This window comes from Natator depressus, chromosome 1, assembly GCF_965152275.1.
Source record: "Natator depressus isolate rNatDep1 chromosome 1, rNatDep2.hap1, whole genome shotgun sequence".
NCBI classification, from domain to species: Eukaryota; Metazoa; Chordata; order Testudines; family Cheloniidae; genus Natator; species Natator depressus.
In genome coordinates this window covers 105,588,380-105,608,790 of record NC_134234.1, presented here as the reverse complement: position 1 = coordinate 105,608,790, position 20,411 = coordinate 105,588,380, and the positions used below count along the sequence as shown (strand labels likewise).

Genomic DNA, 20,411 nt, shown 5'->3' with positions numbered 1-20,411 from the left:
AGCAACCCTACAAAAATCTTGTGCTGTGTCTTTATGAAGATGGTATGAAAATTAGTTGTATACAAAAATGTAAGGAAATTCTTTGCAATAGTCACATGAAATTTTTTAAATTATTTCAGGTATGTCACATCCACAAATCTCTGAAGATTTGTTCATTTTTTGTTATATATTTTCCATATGCATGTGTGTACAGTATCCAACACAATGGGGTTGTGTTCTGATTGAGCTTTTCTGTAATACAAATTAATAACTGTTACCAGCCCCTTAAACTTAAACCCAATTATTGTACAAAAAGCTTACATTTGTCTTTGTGATCATTTCAGATATCACATTTTCTTGCATTCATTGTCAACTAATAGATTTTCAGGGAAACTGAAAATAAACTGAATACATCATTCAAGAAATAATTATGGTGTAGTATGTTAATACCATCTATCTCAAAACACATGAATTATTTTTCAGTTTCCTATAACTGCCCTTATCTATTTTGAAAATCATATGTAGTGACATTTTAAAAGATTTTGGAGCTTCTAGACTGGTGCCATGTAGGGACTCCTAAATCAAATAATACTTAGCTGCCCTGTGCTGGAATTCTAATGAAAATATTTAGTGTGTTTTCACACTTACCTCTCTCTTTTGCCTGGACTTCTTCCTGCCACTTAAGAAAAGATTAAATATATTGGAGAGGAGGTTCTTGGGGTATAATTGGATAAAAGAAGTCTCTCTTGAAGTCTAATTTACGGGGCCTCCCAGTGTTATGATATATAAGAGGTTCTCTTGAGGGAACAGGACCCAGAGGAAGGTTCTTGGTTGGAATGACATATGGGAAGGATGGAACATTGAGGGTCTCTGTAATAAGCAATTTAGCACAGTATTATTGATCATGGGAGCAGAGACAATGGTGAGAGTAGATGGGAGACAGGGAAAGGGAAAGGCCAGCAATGAAAGAAAGAGAAGCAGCTAAAGGGTATGTGGACATGTTGGGCCAGTCCAGGATAGGAAATCAATGTTTGGGGTAGGGAGTGGAACCAAAGAGCAGAGCAGTTTCAGTTTTTGCCACCCTTCCATTACATGGTGTTGTCAGCCTGTCTCACTGAGAATAGGAGGGATGTGACAAGGCTGTGGGCCCAGCATACAATCCCACACTTGAAAATGATTCCTACATTACTGTTCTACTGGGACTTTTTCAGCTACTTTCAATGTGTTTGTTCAAATATGTTAAATTAAACAAGTCCATATTATAGTTCATTAATGTGCAATATCTGTCTAAAAGTTTAAATGGTTTTGAGTTAGAGAAAAGCAAAACACACAAAAACCCCAAACTGACTGCAACCATTAAGTGATTCTTATAACTTAAAAAGGTCGAACTTTTTTTTAATTTGTAAAACAGAACTGCATTCCTGAATTAAGGCTTTCACTGAGTTTTAGTTTAGATTGAATTAACTCTTAATTTGGAAGTCCAGTTACAAATCTCTGAAAACAAGAATTCTGCTCCTAAAACAATTAAGGGGAACCCTAAGATACCTTTTATGGTGCTAGAGGCAGCATTATAATAAAGCTTCAAATATCACTCTTCAGTTATCGGTAAGGTTCCCTCAGAGAAACTGTATGCCAATTACCTAATAAAAATCATGGCCCAGATTCTCTGGTCCAGTTAAGCTTCACTTGAAGCAGGACTGGTGAAGATGAAGTGTAAAAATAGCTTTATGGTGCCTAGAACAATTTAAAGCAGCCTTATCACTGATTTGAATTGTTCCTGGCTACCTAGCTACCTATTCTGGCAGCCAAAGATTGCAGGAGCACCAAGGAACTATGACAACTTCCCCTTTCCTTCACCACAGTGGGCTTGTCTACACTACTGGCTGGATCAATAGGCAGCGATCAATCCAGCGGGAGTTGATATATCGTGTCTAGTACAGACATGATAGATCAACCGCCGATCACTCTAGCGTCGACTCCAGTACTCCACCTTAACGAGAAGCACAAGTCGACACGCCGCAGTAAGTTGATCTAAGTATGTTGACTCCAGCTATGCTGTTCATGTAGCTGAAGTTGCGTAACTTAGATCAATCCCCTTTGTAGTGTAGACCAGCCCACTGTGACAGAAATAACAATATACTGTAATATCCCAAACCTTATTAAGTTAAACCTTATTGAATTAAATTTAGTGCCTTTGGGGTCTATTATATTAAAATGCAACTGTTTGTGTTATTATGAATTGTATGTAAGTTCTCTAGGGGCTTATCTACACTTGAAATTCTACAGTGGCACAGCTGCAGCTGCACTGCTGTAGCACTTCAGCATAGGTAGTGTCTACACTGAAGGGAGGGGTTCTCCCATAAGTGTAGACAATCCGCCTCCCCGAGAGGCTAGGTTGATGGAAGAATTCTTCTGTCAGCCGAGTTCTGTCTGTTCTGGGGGTTAGGTTGGCTTAACCACAGTGCTCAGGGGGTGTGGATTTTTCACACCCCTGAGCAATGTAGCTGGGTCAACTTAACTTTTTAATGTAGACCAGGCCTAGGAGACATGACTAATGCAATCTCTGGGAAGAATTAGGAACTTCACGGAATTTGGGGGGACAATAAGTGTGAAGTGGATTTCCCAAGAAATACTTGGAGAGTGGAATTCAAATGACCCATCTCTGAGTCCATCCTTTTGAAGCTGTGCCAGAGCAGAAAGCCATTGTCTGTCTCAATGCCTATTCATGGTCTCTTCAGAGGCCCAAATTGGACACATGTGCCTCATAAACTGATGAGCATTCTTGTTCTCTGCAAAAGGGCGTTATGAACTTGAAACTACAGGAATACCCTTGTGCAGGGTTTTCACGGACTGCTCTCCTTCCAGAGTCCATGTTGGAGTTGGGGTGATCTCTGGTAAGTTTATTAGCATGTGTGTAGTTTATTTTATTGTTTTTAATGTTTTCATCTTAAGGATAAAATGTGCTTGCTTAAAAAGAGATGTGTGGTAACCTATACTTGTAGCAATTACACAGTGTACCATCTCTGAAGAGAAGGCAAAAGAAACCTGCTTAGGCAGCCCATCTTTTCCTGGGGATTTCACAGTGTCATCAGGAAACTGTGCAGCCTGGAAATATCCCAGTCAGAAGGGAAAGAGACATGTTTCCACCCAAAAGAGGCAACAGCTGGGGACCCATAAACCTAGAATGATTGCTGGACCACAGAAGGGAAATACATTTGCAGTTGTCCTGAACTGTGGCACACATGTTAGGCTATAGGGATAGAGGGGCTGGGAAGAGTGTGATGCAAAATTACCTGGGAATGTCCCCTGCACTGGGTAATCCCCAGAAGAATTTGGTCCTACATTGCCAGCTTCTGAAAGGCATGTAGACAACTTCTCCATATTCAGTTAGGTTGTGGTGATTGACTCTAGTAACAAATATGGATGTTAATTTTGTTCTGTTTTATTATCACAAAGATAAATGTCCTTGGTGTGTGTTTATAAACACACACACACACCAAGGACATCTATCTTTGTGATCATAGAACAAAATTAACATTCATATATATTACTAATCACTTATTTCTCCTCTATATTCTCATAGAAATAAAATTGTCAATTAAAAAGTTGGAAGTCAGTGGATTTGATTTCCTTGAGGGTGCTTTTTCTATAATACCTTGCTCAAAGAAAATCATAAAATGAATAAGAACCTTAAGAATAATTAGATTGGTATGTTAAGTCACTAATGTTCTTTAAATAAAGCTCTGAATTAGCACACATAGCACATTCATCCATAAGCCAAATATAACAAACTGCTCAAACTTTCCCTTGCTATCTGACATCTCGGGATATACCTACACTGCACTCTAAGCTCAGGTCTGTGGGGTCCCAGTCTTGTGTACTCAGTATTTCCAAGCCCAGGCTTGAATGTCCACACTGCATTGTAAACCTGGTCTTACAAGTGCTGGACCCAGGTCTCACAGCTGTACTAATGAATCTGTACTATGCAGACCTTCCAACTCGGGTCTGTGGCTTGACCTTTGTCTACACCGCAGAATGACAGGGCTTGGACCAGAGTAGAAGGGGGAGCAGTTCAGACTGGTGTGTGGGGACAGCAGGGGGGCTTGGGTTTAAACCTGAGTCAGAGCCCATGCTTAGTTTGCAGCATAGACATACCCTAAGAGTTATCCTTATTCTAGCACAAAGCAGATGGAAAGCTGGTGTATCTAGCACTCTGAGAATAGCTCATTCATGGGGGAGCTTTCAGGTGGCATGGGCCTACCATAGTGATGCCTAGTGTGACATGGTTTGGTCACAGAGACCCCCTGGGGACTGTCACCTGATGTGCAGGAATTACCTCTGAGCCAGTTTTCCCTGCCAGCTTTGGACTCCAGAACCCTGTCTTATTGAGCCAGACATGCTAGCCTGCTGCAACACAGACCCAGGTCTAGTCCACGCCCCCAAAGCTGCAGGCTTTAACTGAAAACCACTCAGCAGGTACTCCTGTCTCCAGCACCCAGACACCCAGCTCCCAATGGGATCCAAACCCCAAATAAATCCGTTTTACTCTGTATAAAGCTTATACAGGGTAAACTCATAAATTGTCTGCCCTCTATAACACTGATAGAGATATGCACAGCTGTTTGCTCCCCCAGGTATTAATCACTTACTCTAGGTTAATTAATAAACAAGTGACTTTATTTAGTATAAAAACTAGGATTTAAGTGGTTTCAAGTAATAACAGAGAGAACAAAGTAAGTCACTGAGGCAAAATAAAGCAAAACATGCAAGTCTAAGCCTAATACATTAAGAAACTGTTTACAGGTAAAATCTCACCCTTAGAGATGTTCCAATAAGCTTCTTTCATAGACTAGACTCCTTCTTAATCTGGGCCCAATCCTTTCCCCTGGTACATTCCTTGTTAGTTCCAGCAGACATCCTAGGTGGAAAGCAGGGGTGTTCTCATGATTGGCAGCCCCTTTGTTCTGTTCCACCCCCTTTTATAGCTTTGGCACAAGGTGGTAATCTTTTGTCTCTCTAGGTTCCCACCCCTCCTTCTAAATGGAAAAGTACCAGACTTAAGATGGATTCCAGTATCATGTGACATGGTCATATGTCACTGTAAGACTCATTCTTCATTACCCACAGGCTGGTCCACAGGAAGGCTTGCAGATAAATAAACCATCTATAACCAATTGTCCTAGTCAATGGGAGCCATCAAGATTCTAAACCACCATTAATGGTCCACACTTTGCATAGTTACAATAGGACCTCAGAGTTATACTTCATATTTCTAGCTTCAGATATAAGAATGATACATACAAATAGGAGGAATATATTCAGTAGGTTAGAACCTTTGTTATGATACCATACAAGAGACCTTTTACATAAAGCATATTCCAGTTATATCATATAGACACTCATAAGCATATTTCCACAAAACATATGGAGTGCAACATCACACCCATGCCATATCCATCCTGGCCCACAACAAAATAGCCATAGCCAGGAGAACAGGGACATAGCCAGGATACCCTTGCAACTGCCTGATCTCCAGCAGCTGGCAATGACCTATAGGCCACAGGCAGCCAGGCATAAGATAAAGTAACTCCAGCAGCTGGGTTAACATGTTCAAGGAGCTTTGCAAACATCAATCCTCACACCACTTCTATGATGAGGGTTTTTTTTACACACTATTATTATTCCTGTTTTACAGGTGGAGATAAATACAGAGATGTTAAGTGATGTGAAAGGTCATAGAACAAATCAATGTCAAAATCTGGAGGAGAAGTCGGGAGTTGGTGGTGCTCAGTCCTGTGCTCCGAGCACTAGCGCACACTGCTTCTCTTTTCCTGCTCCTAAATAAATATCTTGTCATCTGGGTTTCCTTGGAGACATCCATATTTTTAGTTAAGTCGATTATGGTGGTGCTTCTCAGACACTGTTTCCAGCACAACAGGAAATGATATGAACAAAGAAGGAATTCATGCTGCCTCTTATGGTTGTGAGGAGTTCCCCATAAACATGCCACTATACTATCCTCCTTCAAAATCCTCTTAAAAACTCACTTGAAACCCACAAAACACTTGACAGAGGACAGGGAGTGTGTGTGCTGAAACGACTGCTCATCACCAAACACAGTATATATATATCGCTGTTACCAAGTCCTCCCTCTTCCAGTCCTTCTCCACTTACCTCAGATGCTTAGAAAGTAAGGTCTGTAGGGCAGTGACTTTCTTTTATTATATGTGTCTACAGCACCTAGCACAAAGAGACCTCAATCAGGGATCAAGCCACAAAGTGCTACTGCAATACAAATACTAATAGTTATAATCTTTTTACTGTCCATTTTAAATATTATTCCTCTCATTACCAGTTGAATCCATATTTATGCTATATGCATCCAATGAAATTATTTTGTTTTGCAGCAGCTACTCTCTCCCAGGATTTTGAACTCAAGCCTCAAAGTTACATTATGGAGAGTTCAAGAGAGCAACTGCACAGACTGCCAAATCTTCAAGACATAAAAAAAAGTTGTATTTTGTTTGATCTTTCTTTTGTCTTGTCATACACAGTGATAGTCAGTGTATCGATGGTTTCTGCAGTTATTGAATGCCTCGCCTTCTGCTTTGACCTTTAATTACCCACAAAAGCTATTTATTTCCACCTCCTTCAGGAATATTACCCTTCAATCATCTGGAATTTGGGTATCCAATACGGTACCATGTAGCTATTTATTTGTGTCATGGTTACTGGGCAAATTGAGCCTTACAGCCCCTCAGTCCCTTAGATGACAGGCTTGGCTTCCTGCACCTCACTCTGGGAGGAACCACAGGGTCTGGCTTCTCTTAGATTGGATCTCTGAGTAGCAGCCCCATGTCAACCATAGTAACTCAACAGGCCCAGCAGCACTGGGGACCTGTAAGCCCTTCTCCAGGAGCCTGTGACAGCAGCTGATTAAAATCACTCAAAAACAGAATCCTCAAAACAAAATAGTTTTTTATTGCCAAAGGGGATAAACGTTTAAGAAATCATGTTAACAAAAAACAAAATAAAGAGTACTATACTCATATTTTGTTACCCAGGCATAACTTCACAGTTCAAGTAACTCCATCTTATTCCCATTTCTGGGTTGGGAAAGCCAACCTACTTGCTTCAGTTCCTTTCTTTGAGAACAATGAGGAGTCCGGTAGCACCTTAAAGACTAACAGCTTTACTTGGGCATAAGCTTTTGTGGGTAAAAAACCCACTTCTTCTGATTCTGAAGAAGTGGGGTTTTTACCCACGAAAGCTTATGCCCAAATAAATGTTAGTCTTTAAGGTGCCACCGGACTCCTCATTGTTTTTGTGGATACAGACTAACATGGCTACCCCTCTGATCCTTTCTCTCTTTGGCCAGGCCTACGCTCCAGACCTACCGGTATACTGGTATAACTATGTTGTTCAAGGGTGTGAAAAATCCTCACCCCTGAGCAACGAAGTTATACCAGCCTAACCCCCTGTGTAGACAGCGCTATATTTAGCAGAGAGCATCTCTGCCTCTCGGAGAGGTAGATTAACTACGCTGATAGGAGAAGCTCTCCTGTTAGCATAGGAGCATCTTCACTTAAGTGCTACAGTGGTGCAGCTACATCAGTGCAGCTGCACCACTACAGCATTTTAAGTGTAGACCTGCCCTTTGTGTCTCAGTCAATTTGGATGTCCGCCTCAGCTTGATGACAACCCACTCGCCCCTTCTTCTCCTTCCCGAGACCAGCATCTTGAAGGTCTAGAATCCCCTTTGATCCTGTGTTTTGGTAAGGGAACAATAAACCATTCTGGCGGGAGCCAGCAAGGTAGGTACTTCCTAATGGATGGCCCAGCCATTGTTATTTGACTCTTTTGAAGCCCAAGTGTATTGTCCCATTTACCCTAAGTGTATAATCTTTGCCATTGTTTTATTTCCTGTTTTCTCCCTTAAAACCCTCCTTTGATTTCATTCATCACAGCTTGGTTTTAGCTAGGAAAGCAAACTAATATTGAAAAACTACTAGCAGGTAAGAACACACAAAGCACAGTATAGCAAGGTGAATGATAGATTGTTACACAAAAAAGGAAAACAAATAATGCTGTCCCCCTCCCCAGTATTCTTTTTATTAGGTATATTCTGCACTATTCTGTATGTTATAAAATGTTCATGACCATATTAAAGTACCCAAAGGTCAAGTTTGTCAATAATTTCAGGGTTTCATGTAAAACTTTTCACCTCCAAAATGCTGGGGATAAAAGTCATAGAGCACTGTTGTTCTCTTGTGTACTCATAACAAGATCAACTAAGAATGCATATTCATCAGTGAAACATGAATCAGAGTATCATCACTGAAGCTATATCAATAAATACTTGATAAATAGACTAACCATGTGTCATAAAAATAAAGGGAAGGGTAACCACCTTTCTGTATACAGTGCTATAAAATCCCTCCTGGCCAGAGGCAAAACCCTTTGACCTGTAAAGGGTTAAGAATCTAAGATAACCTCCCTGGCACCTGACCAAAATGACCAATGAGGAGACAAGATACTTTCAAATGGGAGCGGGGGAAACAAAGGGTCTGTCTGTCTGTGTGTTGCTTTTGCCGGGAACAGATCAGGAATGCAGTCTCAGAAACTCTGTTAATTTAGTAAGTAATCTAGCTAGAAATGCGTTAGATTTCCTTTTGTTAAATGGCTGGTAAAATAAGCTGCGCTGAATGGAATGTATATTCCTGGTTTTGTATCTTTTTGTAACTTAAGGTTTTGCCTAGAGGGATTCTCTATGTTTTGAATCTGATTACCCTGTAAGGTATTTACCATCCTGATTTTACAGAGGTGATTCTCTTACCTTTTCTTAATTAAAATTCTTCTTTTAAGAACCTGATTGATTTTTCATTGTTCTTAAGATCCAAGGGTTTGGGTCTGTGTTCACCTGTACAAATTGGTGAGGATTTTTATCAAGCCTTCCCCAGGAAAGGGGGTGTAGGGTTTGGGGGGATATTTTGGGGGAAGACATCTCCAAGTGGGCTCTTTCCCTGTTCTTTGTTTAACGCGCTTGGTGGTGGCAGCATAGGGTTCAAGGACAAGACAAAGTGTGTACCTTGGGGAAGTTTTTAACCTAAGCTGGTAGGAATAAGCTTAGGGGTTCTTTCATGCAGGTCCCCACATCTGTACCCTAGAGTTCAGAGTGGTGAAGGAACCTTGACACCACGTGACCATCACCATAAAATATTTGGCTGTACACTCTGGGATTCTCATCTGATTTCTGTGAAGTTTCTCTGGGAAGTAAAATGAAATAGGTATAAATTTAGGGCACTACAGTACTTCATTCTTAGTAAGAATTCACAAATTGAAGAAGCTGGATTTTCTATATGCAGAGCTGGCTATTTGACAATAGACTATAGGAAGACCCTTTCATCTTACAGATCTGGAAATATTTTATCATTCGATATTTCACTCAGAAAGGTGCAATGACTTGTAGTTCCAATATTAAATTGACTGATTCTTAACTAGCAGGCCTAGACCACTCAATGTTAAACATCGCAAATGGTTGTTACTGCTGGCAGCATGTGAGGATATGATGCTGCCAAACATCACTGAGTGCATCCATAATTATTGCTAATTTCATGAGAGGCTACAACATTGTTCTGTAGTCATTAGCTGTGACCATCTCTGAGTTAACTGTAGACAGAAGACAAATTAGAAAAACTTGTAGACAATCATGTAGCAAGACCCCAAAAGTGCCTAGTGCAACAATAGGTTAGGGGCCTCTTTCCTGATTCCAAAATCTGACCCCCACCAGCACCAGTCCAGCCCCCTGCCTCCCTCCATCTCCCTCGCCGCCCCAATCCAGCCCCCATGTCCCCCAGCTCCTGCTCAGTTACCCCATAACCCCAATCAGCCCTCCTGTCCCCAAATTCCTGCCTAGCTTCCCTCCAGCTCCATCATGGCTCCCCTACTGACCCCTAGATTCTCCATGGCCCGCCTCTCTCCGCTCCAGTTCCGATCCAGCCCTCCCAGCCTCCTTCAATCTAGTCCTCTGCTCCCACGGCTCTCATTAAATTAGCTCTCCAGGTCCTCTTCTGTCCCCACTTCCCTCATCCACCCTCCTACCCACCAGAGGTGCCTATTTTCCAATGTGCTGGGGAGTGCTTGACCCCGACTCTGCACCAGGCATCGCCCCTACCCCATTTCTTCCCACACCCTCCCCCAAGCACACCACACCCTGATCGTGGCGGGTGGGAGAGGCGCTGGGAGTCACTAATCAGGGGGAGGGGCAGGCTGACGGTGAGTGCTCAGCACCCACCATTTTTTTCCAATGGGTGCTCCAGCCCCAGAACACCCACGGAGTTGGCGCCTACGCTAGCCACATTTCAGGTCCCCACAAACCCTCCTTCAGTTCTCCCCTTCAGTCTCCTCCAGCTCTGATCTAGTCCCCAATTTCCCTCACCATGCCCTGTGGAAAGCTGCCAAAGCTTTCACCTTCTATCTCAGGAGGAGTGGGGGGGAAAGGGGAGCACATCTCCCATCTCTGCTTCCCTGTGTCTCCATGCCTCTGTGCATCCTCTGGCGCTGCAAGCTCCCCCACCCTCATCTTTTCTGCACGTCTTTGCCAGCTGTTCACACCTATGGTCACCCCAGCTTAAGCCACCCCCTGCCCCAAAGAGATAATAGGCCTCACTCTCCCACAGAAGCCCCTCTAATTGGGCCCCCATAATCTCATTGCCTATGGACTGTGTGCCCCTTGGACCACTGTAGCTATGCTACTGCATTTAGTAAGTGCAATTGAGATCTACTACACAGTGAGCTGACAGTGGATCACAAGCTCTTCGGGGCAATTTTAACTTGTGCTGCCCTGTTTGGAGTCTGACTCCTTCAAATTGGCTTTGGACCACATACCTCTTTTTTTGGTACCAAGACAAGCATTTTGTATCATCTTTGCTTTGCCACAATGTTTGTTTCTTGGTGTAGCATCATACTAAGTAGATTCATCTTGTCTGCACACCATGTTACACAGGGATTCCTACTCTGCCTTCTGATTTTCACTTCAAGGTGCTATATGTTTCCCAGAAGCATGTAGCACACACTCCTCACTTGACTGTGTTGCTTTGAAATCAGGGAGCTATTTTAAGGAACATCATGCTTGACTGAAATAGAACAGTGGTTTCCAAGCACAGTGAGGCATTGCCATGTGTTGGTCATGCAGTTGCCTCAAACAAGTGTAAAATATCCAAATTTCAAGAAAGCTCAAGCTATATTTGATTACATACAATATATACTATACAACTTTGAGTCAGTCTATCCACCTGTTGACCAGATGAGCGATTATACTCATTCATGTTCAACATTAAGTATAATCCCACAAATTCTATTTCAAACATTATTGACAGGATTTACACACTTTTTCACAGTTTCACCACAAACAGACAAATTTCACTTTTGCAATGAAGAGCTATTACAATGGGGAGGCAGCATGGCCTATGGGATAAAGCATGGGACTGGGAGTCAGGAGACCCTGTTCTGTGCCCCAGCTCTGCCACTAACCTCCTATATCACCTTAGGCTTGTTTCGCCTCCACCAATTTACCTGCTTTGATTATTTAAACTGTGTGCTCTTTGGGGCAGGGACTGTCTCTCACTATGTGTTTGTTCAGAGCCTAATGCTCCAATCTCAGCTGGGGCTTCTTGGTGCTATTGTAGTACAAATAAATCACTACCACCATGGTGCAGAGTTCAGAGCTCTGCACATCCTACCATACAAGTTCAAGTTCTCTGAGCTGGGCTCCTGCTCCCTGTGCCAGCATGGATAGGAATACTGAGGAGTCAGCCTACTTAGCTCAAGCGAGGAGCCTCTGCAGTGACCCCACCATCCTCCCTCCCAGGCCAAATTCAAGACAGCAATGATAGGCTTTGAAAGGAGTCCTGGTCAGCTCTCCTTAGCAAAGGAATCAGAGTAACAGCCGTGTTAGTCTGTATTCGCAAAAAGAAAAGGAGTACTTGTGGCACCTTGTGGCATCCGATGAAGTGAGCTGTAGCTCACGAAAGCTTATGCTCAAATAAATTGGTTAGTCTCTAAGGTGCCACAAGTACTCCTTTTCTTTTAGCAAAGGAAAGTCACCATAGGTCCAGGTCAGCCAGGAGGGAGGAAGGTAGGGTGACCAGACATCCCTTTTTTAAAGGGACAGTCTCATATTTAAGCCCTCCTGCAGGTGTCCCAACTTTTTCTTTAAAATGGGCAAATTGTCCTGTATTTTATGTCTCCACCCCATCAGTACTTGCAGGTCCTGCTGCTGGCTGGATCCCTGCTTGCCAGCTGCCCGCCACCAGCAGTGAGTGGGGGGGTCCAATGGCTGATGATGGGGGTAGGGGTGCAAGGCTGGTAGCAGGGAAAGCTGCAATACATGGGACCGGCTGCTCCCCTTGATGGTCCGTCAGCGCAGCCCCTGCTGCATGCCAAACCTTGTCCCATTTCTGGCCAGCACTGGCTGCATGCTGCAGTGGCTGGTGAGTGTGGGCAGGCGCCAAGTGGCAGCTGGTTACATGTCACGTCTGTTGCCCACCCATCGGCCCTTTACATGCTTCCCTTCTCACTGTCCTCTCCCTGCTTTTCTCCTTCACCACCCCCCCGTCCAGTCCCACTGCTCCTCCATATTCCCTCACCCCCCAACGGGGTGCATCCCATTCCCAGTGCTGTGCAGAGAACCGGCCCCTGGTCAGAGCACTCAGCTTACCAACAGCCTGGCCAGCAGGCTCCTTCCTTCCCACACTGCCTCTGGCTGAGCTGGTGCCCCGGAAAACAGCCCAGAGCGCTGGCCAGGTGGAGCCGAGCCCTGCATGTGCCAACCCGCTCCCCCCCGCCCCCCCCCCCCCCGCTGCCCCACCCCGCAGTGCTGGCAGAGCAGCCATTCCACCCCTCAGCTAAGCTCTGGAGTGGCGGAGAGGAAATGATTTCCAGCCTGTTCACACCTGGACCCTGCAGGCTCCACAGCAGCCCCCTGGGCAAGGGCTTAGCACCCTCTTCACACACACACACACACACACACCCGCCGCCCTGGGTCCTGCCCCCGGGGAGCACAGGGCTTCTCAGTCTCCTATGCACCCTCCCCTGTTGAGCTACCTCTCTGGCCCAGTTCACTGAAGCCCCTGCAGTCAGGTTCCCTGGGCCCTGGTGCACAATGCATCCTTAGGGCTTAACCCCTTCCTGCCCGCACTGCAGCCAGGGGACAGGAGACGGCTGGGTTATGTTGGTGGCCAGCAGCAGCCTGGAGGTGTTAGCTGCCTTTCAACACTGTGCAGGCCAGAAGGGACAAGCTGCTTCCAGCCACAGGGGAGTGTGTGCAGGGGAGGGGGGGAAAGAGATGAGCTCTGCAAAGACATGGGCCAGGTCATCCCTTCTTCCACCTCCCCAGCCCCCGTCCCTGAAAGCAGCTCCCATCCCTTCCCTCCCACACAGTGCCACATTGTGGTGTGAACCTGGGCAGAAATCTGGAGAGGGGGAGCATGTGACCCTGCATGCCCCCCCACATGTTGCCTCGGAAAGATGCGGCGCCAGGTACCAGGGGAGGTGGGTCCGTCCCGGGGGTCCAGCCAGGCATGGAGGGTGGAGAGCACCAGGCAGGGAGGGTCGGGTCGGTCGGTCACCCCCACTGTGTGAGAAAGATGTACAGGAGTGTGTGTTTGTCACCCCTTTCTGTGTGAACCCTAAAGCCTTAAAGATAAGAAGGTAAATAAAGAGAATCCAACTACACAGTATTTATTTTTAACAGGGGCTCAGTCAACTTGATGTTAATTTGAACACTTGTTCTGCATAGTTCTGATTGATTGCCGTTGAACTCACTTGAATACAAGTAATTTTACCAGGTGTCCCATATTCAGCATAGGAAAATACAGTCACCCTAGCAAGCTAGGAATAAAAATCAAGGTGGGGGGAGAATAAGTCCCCAAATTAAACCAAATAACTTATATTTTCTGAGGAGATAATACTTGGCACGTCTCATGTCCAAAGTGCTTTACAAAGAGGGTCAACAAACGTGGACAAGGGTGATCCGGTGGATATAGTATATGTGGATTTTCAGAAAGATCCCTCACCAAAGGCTCTTAAGCACAGTAAGCAGTCATGGGATAAGAGGGAAGTCCTCTCATGGGATCGTTAACTGGTTAAAACATGGATCAGCAACCTTTGGCACACAGCCCGTCAGGGTATGCCCCTAGTGGGCCAGGACGGCTTGTTTACCTGCCATGTCCACAGGTTCGGCTGATCGCAGCTCCCACTGTTCACGGTTCACCGCTCCAGGCCAATGGGGGCTACGGGAAGTGGCGCGGGCCAAGGGATGTGCTGGCCGCCACTTCCCACAGCCCCCATTGGCCTGGAGTGGCGAACCACAGGATCGGCCGAACCTGTGGACGCAGCGGGTAAACAAACTGTCCCGGCCCGCCAGGGACTTACCCTAACAGGCCACGTGCCGAAGGTTGCTGATCCCTGGGTTAAAAGATAGGAAACAAAGGGTAGGAATGAATGGTCAGTTTTCACAATGGAAAGGCGTAAATAGTGGGGCTCCTCAAGAATCTGTCCTGGTACCAGTGCTGTTGAACATATTCATAAATGTCTAGAAAAGAAATAAACACAAAGTTTGCAGATGACACTAAATTGCTCATGATAAAGTCCAAAATAGACAGTGAAGAGTTACAAAGGAACCACACAAAACTGGGTAACTGAGCAACAAAATGTTGTATGCAGTGTAGTTGTAGCCATATCAGGCTATTAGAGAGACAAGAGGGTAGGTAATATCTTTTCTGGACTAACTTCTTTTGGTGAGAAAGTCCAGCTTTCGAGCCACATAGAGCTCTGACCTGAAGAAAAGCTCTGTGTGGCCCAAAAGCTTGTCTCTCTCACCAAAACAAGTTGGTCCAATAAAAGCTATTACCTCACCCACCTTGTCTCTGGGCAATAAAATGGCAGATGAAATTCAGTGTCTATAAATGCAAAGAAATGCACATTGGACAACATAATCCCAACTACCTAAACAAAATGATGGGGGTCTAAATTCGCTGTTACTCCAAGAAAGAGATCTTGGAGTCACCACAGGTAGTCCTCTGAAAACATCCACTCAATGTGCAGCAGTAATCAAAAAAGCTAACACATAATAAGACAAAAAATACCATAATACCACTATATAAATACACAGTACGCTCAAACCTTGAATACTGCATGCAGGTCTGGTCAACCCATCTCAAAAAAAAAAAAAAAAGATATATTAGAAAGGTACAGAGAAGGGTAACAAAAGTAATTAGGGGTATGGAACAGCTCTCATATGAGGAGAGATGACAAAGCCTGGCGCTGTTCAGTTTAGAAAAGAGATGACTGACAAGGGGAATGACAGAGGTCTATAAAATCATGAATGATGTGGAGAAAGTGAATAGGGAAGTATTATTTACCCCTTCACATAACACACAAACCAGGGGTCACTGAATGAAATTAAGAGGCAGCAGGTTTAAAACGAACAAATGGAAGTACTTTTTCACACAATGTACAGTCAATCTGTGGAACTCATTGCCAGAGGATATTGTGAAGACCAAAAGTATAACTAGGGTCAAAAAAGAATTAGATAAGTTCATGAAGGATAGGTCCATCAATGGCTATTAACCAAGATAGTCAGGGACTCAAGCCATGCTCAAGCCTAAACCTCTGACTGTCAGAAGTTGGGACTGGACAACAGATGGTGGATCACTCATACATTGCTCTGTTCTGTGCACCAGGCACTGTCAGAAGACAGGATACTGAGCTAGATGGATCATTGGTCTCACTCACTATGGCCATTCTTATGTACATTATCCAATTAATTAATATTAGCAAGGGCCCTGTGAGGTTGGTATCACTCCTATTTTAAATAGGGGGAAACTGTGGCAGACAGCGAAGACTTGCCCAGGCTTTTAGCTGAAAATCAGTGTTAGAGCTGGAACAAGAACTGAGGAGCTCCTAGCTCTGAGTGCCATGCTCGCACCACTGGACTGCACCTTTCCTACAGGGGCTGAGCAGAAAAACAAAAATAATCTTTTGTAGCTGATAAGCTGGTGTGGGAGTAATGCAGTCATTTATGTATACTGTTTTGATGGCTTGCTTCAAGTTGTGCTCTTATCCGTTTACTCCACCCAGGAAAAGGAGGAGGATGCTCAGTGCAATGTCATTAAACTAGAGCAGATTATTTGAGGAAGAGCATGTGGGGCAGATCCTAGACTAGTTTTCTCACCTCCACTCTCTTCCTCTAAGGCTATGTCTACACTGCGCTTTTGTTGTTACAACTTTTGTCAAGTTAGGGATGTGAAAAAACACACCCCTGACTGACAAAAGTTTTAATGACAAAAAGTGTCTCCATGCCTGTCCCTGTGGACAGCACTTTGTCGGCAGGAGACACTTTCCTGCCAACAAAGCTACCTCCCCTTGGGGTGGAGATTTTGCCAGCAGGAAAGCTCTCTCCTGCCGGCAAAGAGTGGCTACGCTGCGTACCTTACAGCAGCAGGGCTATAGTGGCACAGCTGTGCCGCTGTAAGGTATTCAGTGTAGACATAGCCTAAAGCAGTCTTTTCTCAACCTTTCTGATACCAGGGACCAGCTACTGCCTTCCTAAACTGTACCAGGGAGATTTCAGGGACCAGTGCCAGTCCATGGATGGATGGTTGAGAAACACGGCCATAAGAACATAACATAACATAAGAACAACCATACTGGATCAGACCAAAGGTCCAGCTACCCCAGTATCCTGTCTTCCTACAGTGGCCAGTGCCAGGTGCCCCACAGGGAATGAACAGAACAGGGAATCATCAAGTGATCCATCCCCTCTCGCCCAGTCCCAGCTTCTGGCAAACAGAGGCTAGGGATACCAGCCCTGCCCATCCTGGCTAAAAGCCATTGATGGACCTATCCTCCAGGAACTTATCTAGTTCTTTTTTTGAACCCAGTTATAGTCTTGGCCTTCAGGACATGCTCTGGCAAGGCGTTGCACAGGTTGACTGTGCCTTGTGTGAAGAAATAACTTCCTTTTGTTTGTTTGAAACCTGCTGCCCATTCATTTCAAAGGTGCTGGAACAAGGGGTGCTGCCACACTCCCTGCCTTGAAGTGGTTTCTCATGCAGGGTTGACAGGTTGGTTCAATGGCTCTCAGCACCCTCACTAGACAAATTGTTCCAGCCCCCCGAAAACACTGCTCTAGAGGCTCTCTCCCCACACAGCACAGGAGCCAGCCCCTCCCCGGCGGGGCGACATGGGTGACCCTCTCCAGCGCTCCCCCCGTAACCTTAGCAACTGGCCGCTTTCACCCTTCTCCGGGCGGGCTCCCTCTGCGGCCAGCTCCCGCCGACCAGCCCGCTCTCCGCGCGGGTTGGGGCAAGGCGGGTGTGTGGGTGTCTTACCCTCAGCTTAAAGGCTCGCCCAGGACACAAAGCGCGACGCGTGTCACAGCACCGGCCGCTTCCCGAGGCTCAGGCGCCGGCAAACTCGCGGAGCAGCGAACCCGGCCGGTGAGAACCCGGGGCCCCGCGCAGCGCCCCGCGGCGCCGCAAGGCAGCGAGCGCTGGAACTTCAGCCGGGCGCCAAAGCCGCCCCGCGGGGGCCGGTCTCTCTCCCCGCCCGCGCGCCTCACGCTCACCTCGCCGACGTGGGGGGCTCTCACCAGCCCGCAGCCTCCGGCGGGGAGACGCTCTCGATTGCCCCGGGTGTGGCCAGAGTCGTGCCAGGCTCCGCCGGCGAGGCACTTCTAGGCAGAGCGATTCCCTGGCTGAGACTCAGCCCAGCACCGAGAGGGGGGTGGGAGGAGACGAGAGCGGGAGGGAGACACACACACACACACACACAAATTACAGCGGCTGAGTCAAAGCTAACAGCTGCTTTGCTTCCTCTCCTCCCAGCCGCGCAGCACTTCGTTCCCACAAGGAGGTGTGAGCGCGGGCGGCTCCGCTTGTGTCGATCTCTGACACACACTTTCGCTTTCTGTCAGTGTTTCCCTCAAGCACACACATCTCCCCCCGCATCCCCCCAGTTACTTCTCGGTCATATGCAGGCCGTTAGTTCTCCCTTCCTCTGTCTCACACACATTGTTGTGTGTTCCTCTCAGTCTGACACACACACACACTCGGCTGCCTTGCCTTACGGTTTCCGACTGTCCCTGCCACAGGGGCAAAAGCAGCAATGGTAGAAGCTTGAATGGAGGCTCGCTGACCGCAGTTTAATCACTGTACTTGCTGTGAACAGGATTAGATTGCATGGGCCTTTCAACAGCACAGCCTGTCTACACTGGTGTTCACAGTTGCTACCATCCGTGGATTTATAGCCCTGGCAGCAGTGCAGACATACTTATTTCCTCAGGTCTCAATCCCCCTACCACAACCTCTTTTACTTCACTCTGAGTAACAATGGCAATTAGGATAAAGCCATTATTTCAATTGACTCAATACAATAAGGTGACAAGACCATTGCACAATAAAAACAAGAGGCAGAAAGTTAATGTACTTAACACTTGGAAAAAGCAAGTGAAGCGCAAATAGACTCCACATAATCAGAGACTTTTTTGCAAGACTTCTGTACATTCTGCTAGGAAATATGCCACTAAAGCCTGAGAATGCTGCTTACAGCATACACACTCCTACAAATACACATACCCTTCTCCCCTTTGGATTTATCCAAATGTATAGTACAAATTATAAAGATGCGATTCTTTTCAAAATTCCTTGTCTCTTTTTCCCCCTTTGCATCAACTGCTTGAAGGAAAAGGGGGGGGGGGAATACCCATTCAGATTCAAACAATCTGTTTGCTGTTCAGCACAACAAAGAACTGGTTGATTGCCTGCCAAATTGACAATGCCAAACAAAAGGGAAACATTGGGAACATCATAGTTGTTGCTCAGTGATATGGTACTTCTTAAAAGATATACAGTTATGAAAAAAATGCCATTACATTTCTCCATCCACATGCTGTAAGCAGCATTCTCATGCTCTAGTGCAGTGGTGCTCAACCAGGGTACGCATAACCCTGGGGATATGCAGACGTGTTCCAGGGGGTACATTAACTCATCTAGATTTTTGCCTATTTTGACAACAGGCTACATAAAAAGCACTAGTGAAGTAAGTACAAACTAAAATTTCATACAGTGACTTTTTTATACTGCTCTATATGCTATACTATACACTGAAATGTAAGTACAATATTTCTATTCCAATCAATTTATTTTATGGTTATATGGTAAACATGAAAAAGTAAGCATTTTTTCAGTAACAGTGTGGCTGTGACACTTTTGTATTTTTATGTCTGATTTTGTAAGCAAGTAGTTTTTAAGTGAGGTGGAACTTGGGGTACACAAGACAAATCAAACTGTTGAAAGGAGTACAGTAATCTGGAATGGTTGAAAGCCACTCTTCTAGTGGCATCTTTCCTAGCAGAATGTGCAGAAGTCTAACAAAAAAAAGTCCTTATTATCAGGAGTCTATTCTTGAGCATGTCAAACAGTTCGGCTATGTCTACACTGGCAACTGAACAACAAACCTTTTGTCTTTCAGAGGTGTAAACCCCTACCCCCACCCCGAAAGACAAAAGTTTTGCTGATGACAAGTGCCAGTGTGAACAGCTCTTTGCCAGCAGGAGCACTCTCCTGCCAACAATGGTAACACCACTTGGGGTGGGGGGGGAGTTTTTTGTCTGCAGGAAAGCTGACAAACAGTGGCTACACTGTGCACCTTTGAGTGACACAGCTGTAGCAGCCCAGCCCTGTTGCTAAAAGCTGCGTAGTGTAGACATAGTAGACAATGGCTCTTCAAAGGTACAGATGGTACATCTTTGCATGTCACTTGCTTTTTCCAAAGTGTTACCGTAACTTTCTCACTCTTATTTTTATTGTGCTCTTGTCACCTTTTTATACTGGGTCAATTGAAATAATGGATTTATACTAATTGTCATTGTTACTTAGGCCTTGGCTACACTACAAAGTTTTGTTGACAAAAGGCAGCTTTTGTTGACAAAACAGTGGATGCATAAACACTGCAATGCAACTCTTGGCACAAAAATGCCCTGTTTTGGTGACAAAATAAAACACAGACACCGAGTTTGTAATCTGCCGGGAGGGAAGGGACTCCCGCTGGCTCCGCCCAGTCCCCGTCCCCACTCTACCCCTTCCTGCCAAGACCCCACCCCGCCCTGCTTCTTCCCACTCCCTCTCCACCCCTTCCCCTCCCAGTTCAGCCCCCTCCCCTCAAGCACGCTGCACCCTCGCTCCTTCCCCTCCCCTCCAGTGCCTCCTGACACCGCAAAACAGCTGACCCACAGCAGGCGGTAGGTGCTGGGAGGGAGGGGGAGGTGCTGATCAGTGGGGCCCACCAGCGGGCAGGAGGTGCTGGGGGAAAGGGGAGCAGCACAGGGACCAGGGCGGAAGCCACACGCGAGCAGCATAGGGACCAGGGCG

General features: G+C 45.7%; 1 protein-coding gene across 2 annotated transcripts in view; it reads right to left on the bottom strand.

Annotated features, from left to right (window-relative positions):
• MYO16 (myosin XVI) overlaps positions 1-17,922 on the bottom strand; it is a 576,974-nt gene extending 559,052 nt beyond the window's left edge. Inside the window, exon 1 of one of the 2 annotated variants that reach the window (XM_074963511.1) lies at positions 17,609-17,922. The gene's annotated coding sequence lies outside the window, so the exon portion shown is untranslated. Of the gene's footprint in view, positions 1-17,372; positions 17,489-17,608 lie in introns of those variants that run through there. The other variant, XM_074963520.1, reaches the window with a different exon arrangement.
• Positions 17,923-20,411: the final 2,489 nt, after the last annotated feature.